Source organism: Camellia sinensis, chromosome 1 (assembly GCF_055761805.1).
Source record: "Camellia sinensis isolate YWXY chromosome 1, ASM5576180v1, whole genome shotgun sequence".
Taxonomy (NCBI): domain Eukaryota; kingdom Viridiplantae; phylum Streptophyta; class Magnoliopsida; order Ericales; family Theaceae; genus Camellia; species Camellia sinensis.
The window spans coordinates 180896920-180910619 of NC_138961.1; positions in this window are offsets into that span (position 1 = coordinate 180896920).

Below are 13700 nucleotides of genomic sequence, written 5' to 3' on the forward strand. Positions count from 1 at the left end.
GTGAATTGAGCAATGATATGTAATGAGAGAATTATCGATACGCAAATGGAAGCTTCCTTACAAAAATGGTGGAAATTTAATTTTAATTACGTTAGGGATGGGAAGTTAAAAAATAAATATAAAAACATGATTTTTCTTGGGAGATACTAATAATTCTCACCTAATTACTTTGGACCTAGTTCTTTTATTTATTTGTTACATTTTTACCCTAAAATAAAATTTTCATTTTCTCACCATTTTATCCCCGTCCCATTTTCAAGAGACTTTTTGAAATTTAAATATTGGTTTTAATTTTTTATATTATATTTATTTGAAGTTAATTTTCTAGCTTTTTTCAATGTAAAATTATTAATTGAACTTTTGTAGTCAAGTTTTTCTACCATGTTTTTTTTTACTTAATAAAATGGCTAGTCCACTTAATATTGTTTTGTGGCATGTCAAAATTATGGTAAAATTTTATCAGTTTTAAAATATTTTGTTAGCAGTACATGTATTAGGAAAAGCATCAATTTTTTTTTTTTAAAAAAAATAATTTATTGTGTTAATGGATGTGTTTTTCTATTCTCCTATCTGCATAAATTATTTTGAAACTTTTAACTCAAAAAATAAATTTTAACTATTAGCTTAGTGAAATTATCATGTTTCAAAAAATCTTCAAAATTTGGCTCTCAAAAAAAAAGAAAAAAAAGAAAGACCCTTCAAAATTAGGGGTATTTTTTTTAAGGTCCCTGATATTATGATTTTATAGTATAAAGGACATCAAATATTTTTATGATGTCTAAGATCCCTCAACATCAATCCAGAGAAAATTGGTCCAGAGAAAATTCAAGTAAGAGAAAATTGGTCCAGAGAAATTCTGGGAAGAATTTCTCTGGACTTTCTAGAGAAATTTAGTCCAGAGAAATTGAATTTCTTTGGACTTCCCTAAACTTCCCACTGTAAACTTCTCTGCCCTTTTTTTTTTTTTAACATAAGAATTCTCCTACCTCAACTCACTTCCTTGCTATACACTGCACCTGAGATGGTCTACAAGACAGCTAGAGCCATGGTGCTATATTCCAACATCAATGTGCTTTACAATCTGAGCTGGTTTTTCCCTATTGATTCTGGTTTCTTCTACCTTGTTCGGCTGCATTTTTGCGAGGTGAATCGGTGGAAGAAAAATGTAAACCATAGGGTGTTTGACATATTCATCAACAATGAAACAGTCGAAGTTAAAGCTGATGTTATTTCTTGGAGCAACGGGTACGCAATTCCAGTGTCCCGAGACTATGTTGTTTTGGTTCCAAAAGTAAACAATGGGGAGAAGCAAGACCTGTGGCTAGAGCTACACCTAAACACGAAAATAAATTCTCAATACTATAACGTCATTTTAAATGGAGCTGAGATCTTCAAATTAAGCAACTATGATGGAAACCTTGTTGGGCCTAATCCCCCAAAAAAGATTGTGGCTAGTTTGCCACCAAAGAAACATAACCCAAAATCATCAAAGAAGATTACCTTGATTATGGTTAGATGTATTCTTGGCGGGCTGCTAGTTTTTCTTATTTTCTCTTTCCTCCTTTATATGAACAGACCAGTTGGTGGATGATCTGAGCAACTAACATGTCGACGAAGCAATATCACCCTTCTCTCCAGAGAAATTCAAAATTTCTCTGGCTGCATGGTTAGAAAAGAAGGTAAACTTAATCAATATTAAAGTTGCATCACAAGTTAGAACTGAAATTTCTCTGCTTTGAACTAAAATTTCTCTGGGTTGGTCCAGAGAAATTCTCTGATTTTAGCTCAGCTTTAACATGATTTGGATCAGCAGTTGGTTGGTCAATTTTGTTTATGACTGGGATTATTGTCAGGTTAGATTCAAAAGCAAGATAAAAGTTATCAACAGTTCACTCCATTGAGTGAATAAACAACAATAGCAACATATATATATATATATATATAAAAATTAAAAGCTAGCCCCAAGCTCCAATGCAAAACCACACCAAGAGGACTTCAGGGTAACAACGTAGATGTAACAAACTATCTTGAATCACTACTTAAACATAAAATTCATTGGAACATGATAACTTGATTTTTTGTGTTCCATAAGAGCATGCATCAAATGAAAAACTTGCATGGCTGCCTAATCCGGATAAACATGAATGTTGGTCTGATCCTTTGAATTTTCTCTGGGTTGAATCCAGAGAAAATTCAAATTTCTCTAAGTTGAATCCAAAGAAATTTGAGAAATTCTTGGGGCATGAGCTCCAAGACAGACCACAACCTTGCAGCTTCGGTAGAGTTGGATCCCAATTTGGATGTTGAAGCTTCGTTGCAGTTTGCCAAGTACTTTCCAGAAACGTTTTCAAGCCTCAGATGCGTAGCAACGTAGCAAGTCGTCGCAGCGGCCTGAACAAAAATTCAAATTCATTAACACACTTGCACCTACTATAAATACTTACAATAAGATATGTAAATTGAGTGTATATGATCAAAAATTTCAGCGAGTGATTAATAAACACTACCTGAGGAATTGTCTTTAAGAACTTAGAAGCCAAGAAGAATACCAGATCTGCATATTTTATCACTTCAATTTTACAACCTCAAGGCTCGACTAGATGCGTATATATATATATATATATATATGCATGAATCTCAGGTTTAGAGAATAGTAGCGACCTGTTATGAGGCCGGGTCGCAGATCCGGGCGGTGCGGAGGTCTGCGACGGTGGCAGAGCGGAGGGAGGAGTCGGAGGAGAAGGTGTTGAGGAAGAGGTCGTAGAGGAGGGTGGAGAGGAAGGTGGAGGAGCAGAGCTTGTTGCCTTGGATCTGGAAGACAGTGGGTGAGAGGAGAAGAGAGAGAGAGAGAGAGAGAGAGAGAGTAGAGTAGAGACAAAGAGTCAAATTTCTCTCATATATGTTTAGGGACCTTAGACATCAAAAAATAATTTTGTGGATTTATTCCATTACGAAAAGTGGGAGAGGGACCCTAGACCAATTTTTCCTCAAAATTAAGATGATTTTCTAATTTTAATTTTTCAAAACAAAATAAAAAATAAAAAGGATAACTAAAGTTTGTAACCGTGAAAAGACTTGAGATTTTCTATGAACGTCCCACTATATTCTATAATTGATATCCTCCCGATTTCACCTCCAATGACATGGTTAAGGTCCAATCGCACACTTTTCTCTTTCAAAAAATGTTTGGGAACTCCAATTGAACACCCCCAATCCACCCCCAATAACATGGAATAGATCATGTGAAGAGGGGACTCACATTCTCATCCCTTCTCTCTCTCTCTCTCTCTCTCTCTCTTTCATTAAAGGTTAAAATGGGGGTGATGTATTGGAAAAATTATTGGTTGGTCATAGGCACCACGTAACCATGTCCCAGACCAATCACAAAATCTCTATGTCTACTCATATTTTCCAATCACCCGATACAAAATTGTAAGCTCTACTCCCTCCACCAATCACAATGCATGTGGAGTGCTACGTGGTATTGTCCCTAAGCCAAACAATAACTTCTCAATGTACTTGGGGATTAGTGTATGCCCGTGCCTGAAAATACGTTGTAAATAAAAATAAATGAACAAAAAGGAGAAAAAAAAAATTAAGAGAAAAATAAAAAGTGGGGGAAAATAAATAAAAAATAAAAAGAAAAGATGGAGGAATGTGAGATTATGGGATTATTCATAGGATCGTGGAAGGATGAATGAGAAAATAAAAAAGTAAGAGAGAGAAGTAGGAAAGTAGAAAATGTACATGTATAATATTTTTTAAAAAATACATTTCAATTATTATTTTATAATTTGAACAGATCTAAGACATCTAAATATCTTAATAGAATATATAAAAGACTATAAACGTATCTTTCTATATACTAAACTATACATTTCACCAATTCCATAGATTTTAACATTATATACTTTCTAAAATAGCATTTGCAGGGCCAGTCCACGGTATAAGTTCACTAGGGTATAGCTTATGGCCCTTCAAAATGGACCTAAAAAAGAGGTCCTTTTTATTATAGTTTAGTGTAATATATTAGGTATATTTTAAGTCTAAAAAAAATTAAAAAAAGACTAAACTAACTTAAAATAAATTGACTCATTAAAAAATTGAAAGGTCTATTTAAAAAAATTAGCATTATTATCCATTGAAAATAGACCCAAAAAAAATGGTCTCCTTCTATTATAGTTTAGTGTAATATATTAGGTATGTTTTAAATCCAAAAAAATTAAGGGAAGCCCGAACTAACTTAAAATAAATTGACCCATTAAAAAATTGAAAGACACATTTAAAATAATTAGTATTGTTATCCATTGAAAATGATTTTGCAAAACACTAGATTATGCAAGTATGATTAATTTATTTTGCTTCTAAAAATGCAAGAAAAGCGAAAATCAAGCGACACTTATTAGTTGTTGTAATGTAATGCTAAGTATTTTTTGTGATTTTGACACAAATCTTTTATCTTTTACCTTCAAATTTTTTTTTTTCATTCTATGAAAAAAAAATATATGAAGGGCCTCAAAAATTTATTAGTTGATTATCAGTTTTAGGCCCCGAAAATCTCAGGGTCGGGCCTGAGCATTTGTATTTTCTTTTTTAACATTTTATTTCATTTTTTTTAAATGTCCTTTATTTTTAATCATAATTAAATTATATGATGTGAAGAAAATGAATTTAAAAATTATAAAAAAATATAAAAAACAAATTCATAAGATCAATTAACAAAGGAATATGAATTTATTTAAAATCAAATGCTACAACATCGTCATTCAATATCACCATTGCGTATTAAGGTTCAAGGGTTCAATATCAATACACTTTTGATATTTCAATACATTTTTTGATATATTTTTCACATATATATCAAAATTATATCAACTTATAGACCGTTTTTAGCATTTTTTTAGATATATTGCTTTAGTATCTTTCATTGATTGTATGTTACATTTGAATCTTATTATTATAATTGTAATTTATTAAATTTTATTATGATATCTTATATGAATCAAATTATAAAAAATATATATATTATTACAATCTTCTGCAATTATTGTGCATTATATGGTTGCTTTTCTATTGTAACCAAAACAAAACGAAACTCATCACCCATAAAAATATTTATTTATTTAAATATATATATGTATATATTAGCATCTAACGGTCTTATAATTTTTAAATTCATTTTATTTACATCATATAATTTAATTATAATTAAAAATAAAGGGCATTTGCTTTTATGATAAAAAAAAATGCTAAAAAAGAGAAAACAAACTCTATTTTGAAAAGTGTATAATGTTAAAATATATGGAATTGGTGAAAAGGGTAGTTTAATCTATGGAAAGATACATTTATAATCATTTACATATTCTAATGGTAGTGAAGATGGTTACGAGAATTCAATGCATCTCTGAGGGCACTTGTTAACAAAATCCAGCCTAACACTCAGTTTGTTTGTGATATACCCAAAATAATATCCACCATAAATAGAGGAAATCATAGTTTAGGAAAATTTAGATGGTTTTCTAATTTAAATATTATAAAATAAAATAAAAAAATATTATTAAAAATAACATGATAGTATTGAGACTTATTATTTTAAAATTATATATATGGAGCCGTTTTACTAAATAGGGTTGGGTATCGTGTCGTGTCGTGTCGTGTTTAGATAGTATTATATCGGGTTCGCGGGTCAAAAGCATGAACACGAACACCACCTGTTTAATAAACGTGTCATATATGCAAATACTAACATGACATGTTAATAATCGTGTCAATCTGTGGGTGACACGATTAATTTCTAAACCTATTTACCATGTCACAATACGGCACGATTGACACAATACAAAAAACCTGTTTATCCAATTAAATTTGTGTTCAAAATTTTATTTATCAATCACTCTTCAATAATAATATGAAAACATAATTAATAATAATTGATGTAACAGTGTGCTCCAGAAGGAACAAGCCGGGTCGATCCACGCTTCTCAAACTGTTATCCAATTGACGATGCCTACAGAGAGACATGCAAAAGAGTTCAATGGGAACGGGGAGTCCCCCAGCGAACCCTCCGACGAGCAAGTTAGAGAGGTGAGAGTGGTGAAGATGTAGAGAGAGGATGGAGATAGAGAACTTAACCTTTTTCTCGTTTCAGAGGCTTGCTTATATCATTTACTCATCATTTCCTTGTCCACTCCGAGTCGTCTCTTGGTCGAAAGTCTATCTTCTAACTCGCCTTGTTCATGGTGAGGCTTTTCTGTTCTAACGTGAAGGGTTATCGTAATAAATGCTACAAGGGAGCTCATTAATGGCTGATGTGTGGTGCAATAACTTTGCAGGATCTTTGTCTGCTGATGTGGCTGGTTCTGCACTTGCCATGAGTTTAGATGTCATTGGCGCTTGGTGTAGCGTTAGGTTCTAGGAATGTTGAGCTTTAGTATTTGAGTCATGGATTGGGCCTTAAGTGGTGGGCCATATCCTTAATGGGCTTACCCATGTCAGTAGTCCCCCATTCCCAAGTGCAACTTCAGTCCAACGAAGGGAATAAGGAAGAAAACGAGGGTTGTGAGGGTAGCCGAGTGGAAAGACCGACCATGAGGAGGGCCGACCATAAAGGGTGGCTGAGTGGAGGGGCCGACAATGAGGAGGGCCGACCACGAGGGGTGACCGAGTGGATGGGCCGACCATGAGGAAGGCCGACCGCAAGGGGTGACCAAGGGGAGGGACCGACCATGGACCGACCACAAAAGGTGACCGAGTGGAGGGACCGACCATGGGGAGGGCCGACCGCGAGGGATGATCGAGTGGAGGGACCGACCATGAGGAGGGCCGACCATGAGGAGGGCCAACCGCAAAGGGTGGCCGAGTGGAGGGGCCGACCATGAGGAGGGTCGACCGCGAGGGGTGACCATGTGGAGGGACCGACCATGGGGAGGCCCGACCGCAAAAGGTGACCGAGTAGAGGGACCGACCATGGGGAGGGCCGACCGCGAGCGGTGACCGAGTAGAGGGATCGACCATGGGGAGGGCTAACCGCAAAGGGTGATCGAATGAAGGGGGAAGTGGCGGCGCACGGGGCTCGAAGAGCGGCGGGACACGTGGTGAAGTGAAGTGGAATGGACAGGAAAGGGAAAGGGAGTAGTGGATCATAGGCGCACACGTGGCGTAATCCTTTAATAGGGGAAGTGACGCGTTGGTAAGAAGTGAAGGGACAGGATAATATAGGGCAGTGAAAAGGCAAAGGCGAGAGTTTTTCAAAAATTTTCAAACTAGCGAAATTTAATCTTGACCCTTGCAATATAGGTAAACCGTGGGCATTTGGAGTTGTTCGTTTTATCTATCTTATCGCCAAAAACCAACACATCCCTGAGGTGACCTCCTTTGTCTCGTGTGACACACCTCTGCAACACTTTGTGAACTTTCTTGTGCCAGCGTCCGAAGCAATACGTAGATACGTAGGAGAAATGGCCCGAGAGAAAGTGCCAGTCGCCAGGCTTGACTCGTTGGGCGATGACGACGCGATGGAATTGTCCGAACAGTACCAGGAGGGGAGCTGGTCAAGCGGTACGGGCTAGCCCGATGACGATGATTGCGGCCACGAGGCCCATTAACCAAGTGGAGCTGGACCACTGGCACACCAAGCTAGACAAATCCACGTTTACAGCAGAGGAGTTGGAGGGGGTACGGAGGAAGTACCAGATTCCTGCGGAAATAGGGTTGAGGCTGCCCACGTCCAAGGAGAGGGCGTCAGATGTACGGTCATACGAGTTTAGCCCATACGATGAGGCGCTGCCGGGGGGGTCTGAGGCTACCTCTCCCCCAAATTGTGGTGGACGTGCTCAACAGATTAGAAGTGGCACCCAAGCAGCTGAGCTGAATGCTTGAAAGATAGCCATGGCCTGTACGAGCGCCTGGGTGCAGGCGACCAGAGGGACGGCCATGACGGTGGAGGAATTCATCTCGTGCTACAAGGCCTCCAGTCAACAGGAGACGTGGGTGACCTTGTAGGCTATGGCGGGCCGGGGTCTAGTGGAGGGCTTGCCGTTTTCGGTGAAGGGATGGAGACTGAGATAGTTCTTCGTGTCAGCGAACGGTGGAAGGGAAGTTCGTACAACATGGAAGGTCCCCACATAAGCAGTTGAGCCGAAGTTGGATGTGGCGGCTGAAGACCGGGTGAAGAAGGTGAAGGAGTGGAGAGAGGAGAAGGGGTTGAGGTGGGACGAGCTGGTCTTTCCTTCGACATTGTTTGCCCTAAACTTGGGACCGCAGCCGTCCGAGAAGGATCTGGCGAGAGAGGAACTAGAGGTACGTAGGAAGGCGGAGGAGGAGGAGGAGAGGAGATTGTTTGCCAGAGCGGACAAATACAATGAGGCACAATTGGGGCCTGCCTCCAAAGCTGGTGATGAGAGAACTGGTGCGGCTGCGTCCCAAGCCGCTGGGCAACAAAGACTTAGCCGACTTTGCCCCACTGCCTCCCCCAGTAGACCCATTGAATGAGAGGGGTAAGTAGGAGGTGGAGGCGGTTGTGAAGAAGCCAAGGAAGAAGAGGGGGGGCGTAGAGGGGGGGAAAGAGGCCCCTGCCTTGAAAAATGTGAAGGTTGGGGGCCTCATCAGTGGGAGAGATGAATAAGGGAATGTTAGAGGCGGTGCTAGAGGAGACAAAGGGGACCGCCCAAGTGGCGAAGGAAGGTGAGGGTCCGAGTGCCCCAGTACCGAAAGAACACTTGGGCCCAACTGCCCCTATGACGACGACGGTGGTATCTGCGCCAAAAGGGACCCCTAGTCTCAGTGAAAAGAAGGCTGGGATCAGCAAGCAAAAGATGAGTGCCCCGTTGGCGACCACGTTATATCACACACGTGTACTGGCAGGTTGCTCGGCAGAAGGGGAGGAGGCTAGGGTTATAGCCGATCGCCTGGTTGGAGCTGTGGAAGATGCGGTTGTACGGTCACTAGCGTGATTGACAGAGGCCGACCTCCTGAAGAGGTTAGGCTCAGCCTAGATGGAGGCAGTGACCCTGGCGACTGCCCTGATGAACAAAGCAGCGTGCTCGAAGATGGAGATAGAGCCGCTGAGGGCCCAGCTGGGAGAGGCAAAGGTGCAGCTGCACAATTTGAGGGTAGAGACGGTGGAGTGGAGGAAGGCTGCTCGGAGTGCATGCGCCAAGGGGCTAGAACACGCACAAAGGGCGAAAAACACGGAGGTGTTAGCGCTGGTGCAGAGCTACTCAGCAAACCAAGCTAATGCCAAGCTCTTCGCAACCAAGTCAGAGCTGGAGGCGGAGCGCCGCAAGGCGATTTTGCTAGAGTTCGAGTTGGCAAGCGAGAAAAGGAAACTAGAGGAGGTCCAGAGGGCCTGCACCACTGCCAACGAAAGATGGGAGGAGGCCATGGCCAACAACGAGGATCTAGTTAAGGACAAGGAAGATGCTGATAGTCGGATTGCGGCATTAGAGAAGGAACTGGCGGAGGAAAGAACGAAGTTTGCATCTGAGAGGGCGGCGTACCCCGACCTGTGTATAGCAGCGGTGGAGCAATTCAAGGGGTCCACCGACTTCCAGATGGCCATAGATGCCGCGATCGCGAGCAGCCTGGCGAAGGAGGGTAGTGGGGGGGCTGGGCCGTCGGGAGTGACCGCTGGAAATAGAAGTGAAGAGGAAGTTATCCAAAGCTTCCAACGGTAGGATTTTTATAAGCATGAAATGGCTGAGTTCCGGGACAGCAGCTGGAAGACCTTCAAACATAAAGCGGAAGAGCTGTTCCCAGGTGTGGACTTTAGCCGCGTGGAGATAAGCAAAGACGACGTTGCCCAGACCCCCTGGACGAGGGGGATGAGGAGGAAGATCTGGTCTCTACTGAGGAAACGTGATCTTTGTAGAAATTTTGTGTTTGTGTATTTTGTTTATTTGTTGTTATGTGTAATTTCTGCAGTGAATCGTATGTAACTGTAAGTTTGTAAATAAAACAACGAGTTTTCCCTTGTACTCTTGTCGTTATTTCTTCTAAGTTAAAAATTTGAAAATAATGAAAATGGCATAGTAGAATTTAATGAAGAATGGTTGTAAAAGTAAGACTTGTGTATGAATTATGAAACTTGCTAGTAGATTGTAAAAAGTTTAGAAATGGGCAGCCAAACTAACTTGTGAGAAAACTATGATGCAAAAAACCTTAAAAATAGACATGCACGAAAATGTGAAAAATGTTAAAAATTAAAGATGGGCGTGGATGACTATGGACCTGGATTCTGACCAAATTAAAAATGTAAAATTAGGAATGTAAAAATTATTAAAAAATGTTGTAGCATGGACTGGGATTTTAACTAAGTCTTCATTTGAGTTCCGACTAAGACTGGGAAGGCACTATCATTTTGGAATTTCAATTGACGCAGTTCGGCCGAGCTCTTCGTGCTCAGTCTGGCTGAGGCGTAATTAACTCAGTCTAGCTGAGCTTTTCGTGCTCAGTTTGGCTGAGGCTTTAATCAACTCAGTCTGGCTGAGCCCTCCGTGCTCAGTCTGCCTGAGACTTTGATGAACTCAGTCTGGCTGAGCCCTTTGTGCTCAGTCTGGCTGAGGCTTTAATTAACTCAGTCTGGCTGAGCTCTTCGTGCTCAGTCTGGCTGAGGCTTTGATGAACTCAGTCTGGCTGAGCCCTTCGTGTTCAGTCTGGCTGAGGCTTTAATTAACTCAGTCTGGTTGAGCCCTTCGTGTTCAGTCTGGCTGAGGCTTTGATGAACTCAGTCTGGCTAAGCCCTTCATGCTCAGTCTGGCTGAGGCTTTAATTAACTCTACTTAACAAGTTGTTATTGAAACACAACACAGCTAATGGAGACATAAAATCATTGGCATTTAAGGGATAGCCTATTGATCACAAATTTACACCATGTATAAAGAGGACACAAATAACCAAATGTGTAGATGGTTAACAAGAACATACAACAAATGATTAATACAAAAATAAGACATGGCACTTTATTGGAAATAACGCTTCAAGTGCTCGACGTTGCCCTCGGCAGGATTTTTGGTGGCCAGAGTTGCTTCGTGCAAAACTAGGTCCCCAACTGCGAACTCTCTCGGTCAGACTCTGCGGTTGTAGTATGCTCTCATTTTCTATTGATATGAGGCCCGCCTGACAGCAGCTATCTCTCGGAGCTCTTCAATCAGATCTAAGTCAGCCCGACGTAGGTCTTCGGTTAGTTCTAGGTCTGGGTGCAGAATCCTCGGGGTCGGCAAGCCAATTTCCACTAGGATGACTGCCTCAACGCCATATGTTAAGCGAAATGGGTCTCCCTAGTAGGGGTCCGGGTGGTAGTGCGATAGGCCCAGAGTACGTTTGGTAGTTCCTCAGCCCAGAGCCCCTTGGCAGTTTCTAACTTAGTTTTGATAATCTTCAAAAGAGAGCGGTTGGTGACCTCAACTTGCCCGTTGGCTTGTGGATGACTTAGAAAAGAGAAGCACGGTTGAATGTGGAGCTCTGCACAAAATTTTCTGAACTTGGCATTATCGAATTGCTTGCCGTTGTCTGAAACGATGGTTTGGGGGATTCCGAATCTGCATACAATCGATTGCCAGATAAATCTAGTTGTGTTCTGTTCGGTGATTGTGGCGAGGGGTTCCACCTCTACCAATTTGGTGAAGTAATCAATGGCGACCACAGCGAACTTGGTTTGGCCCCTACTAGTAGGCAATGGACCAACTAAGTCAATGCCCCACTTGGCAAATGTGTAGGGACTGCTGAGTGTAATCAGTTTTGTCAGCGGGGCATGGGGGATGTTGGCAAAGCGTTGGCATTTATTGCACTTAAGCACAAACTCAATAGCATCTTGGTTGAGAGTAGGCCAGAAATAGCCGATGTGAAGTATTTTATGGGCCAGCAACCTGTCACCCGAATGATTACCACATACACCCTCGTGGACTTCTCTCGTGACATAGGTCACTTGGGAAGGACTGAGGCACCTGAGGTATGGGCGTGAAAATCCGTGTTTGTACAAGAGGCCGCTAAGGAGGATGTAATTGGACGACCGGGCTCTGACTTTGGCAGCCTGCTGTTTGTCATCTGATAACTCCCCATTTGTTAAAAATAGAAGGATGTCCGCCGCCCATGGGATAGGTTCATTTTGGAGGAAGTGGATCTACAGTTGGGTTGGTGAACTAGCCGGGTGGGCCAAGTACTCAAGACGAACGCCATAGCTGAGGTCTGATTGGTCAGCCAAGGCTAATTGGGCCATTTCATCTGCCTTGGATTTTTCTGACCGGGGGGTGTATTTGATGTGGAAAGTGTTGAAAAGGCGAACAAGGGAGAGTGCAATGTCCCTATAGGCTCGCATTGTGTCGTCCTTGGCATCAAATTTTCCTGTGATTTATCTGACGATCAGTTGGAAATCCCTGAACACTTGGAGATGGCTCACACCAATGTCTCTGGCTAGGCGAAGACCTTCTATTAGGGCCTCATACTCGGCCTCATTATTGCTTGCGTCAAACAAAAAGCGGAGAGCACACTTGAAATAGCCACCCTCGAGGGCGGTGAGGATGAAACCAGCCCCACTGCCTTCTTTACGACATGATCCATCGACATTGAGGGTCCAAGAGTGGGGATCTTCTGCCTCAGTGTTGAATTGTCTGGGCGGCGGCGGCGGCGGTCGGGGTTGGGGGTATTTGGAGTGGGGTTAGTGAATTCCAGAATAAAATCGGCGACGACCTGTCCTTTGATCGCTGTTCGAGGTCGGTAAGAGATTTCAAATTAGCTGAGCTCGACTGACCATTGCATAAGTCTGTCGGGTAACTCTGGTTGTTGCATTATCTTCTTCAAAGGTTGGTCAGTGAGGAACACTATGGAGTGAGCTTGGAAGTAAAGTCAGAGTCGTCTTGAGACTATGACCAAGGCCAAGGCTATTTTTTCTAGCAATGGGTAGTTCTATTCTGCTCCCCTGAGAGCCCGGCTAATGTAATAAACCGGACACTGTACTAAGTCGTCCTCCCTGATGAGGGCGGTACTGACCGCGGTGCTCGATACGGCTAAATAGAGAAAAATGGGCTCACCCATGAGCGCCTGAGACAATAGGGGGGGTTGGACATGCACTGCTTCAACTGTTGGAAGGCCTCTTCGGATTCGGTTGTTCAATCAAAGGCCTGGCGAAGGACTTTAAAGAAGGGAAAACGCTTGTCTATTGCGTGGGAAATAAAATGGTTGAGGACAGCGACACGGCCAGTAAGCCTTTGAACTTCTTTAACTGTTCTGGGAGACTGCATTTCTACCAGGGCCTTGATCTTTTTGGGGTTGGCTTCAATACCCCGTTAACTGACCATGAAACCCAGGAATTTCCTAGATCCAACGCCGAAAGCACATTTCTCCGGATTCAGCTTCATTTGATACTTATGTAGAGTGCCGAAAGTCTCATGCAGGTCTGCCAGATGATCAGAGAAGAGTTTACTCTTGACTAGCATGTCATCGACGTACACTTCCATGTTCCGACCTATCTAGTGATAAAAAACGGCATTGACTAACCATTGGTAAGTTGCTCCAGTATTTTTCAACCCAAATGGCATGACACGATAATGGTAGGTTCCCCGATCAGTGATGAATGAGGTATGTTCTTGATCAGACGGGTGCATCAGAATTTGATTGTAGCCAGAAAAGGCGTCCATGAAACTGAGCATTTGATGTCCGGCCATAGCGTCGTCAAGCAGATCTATGCGAGGAAGGGGATAACTGTC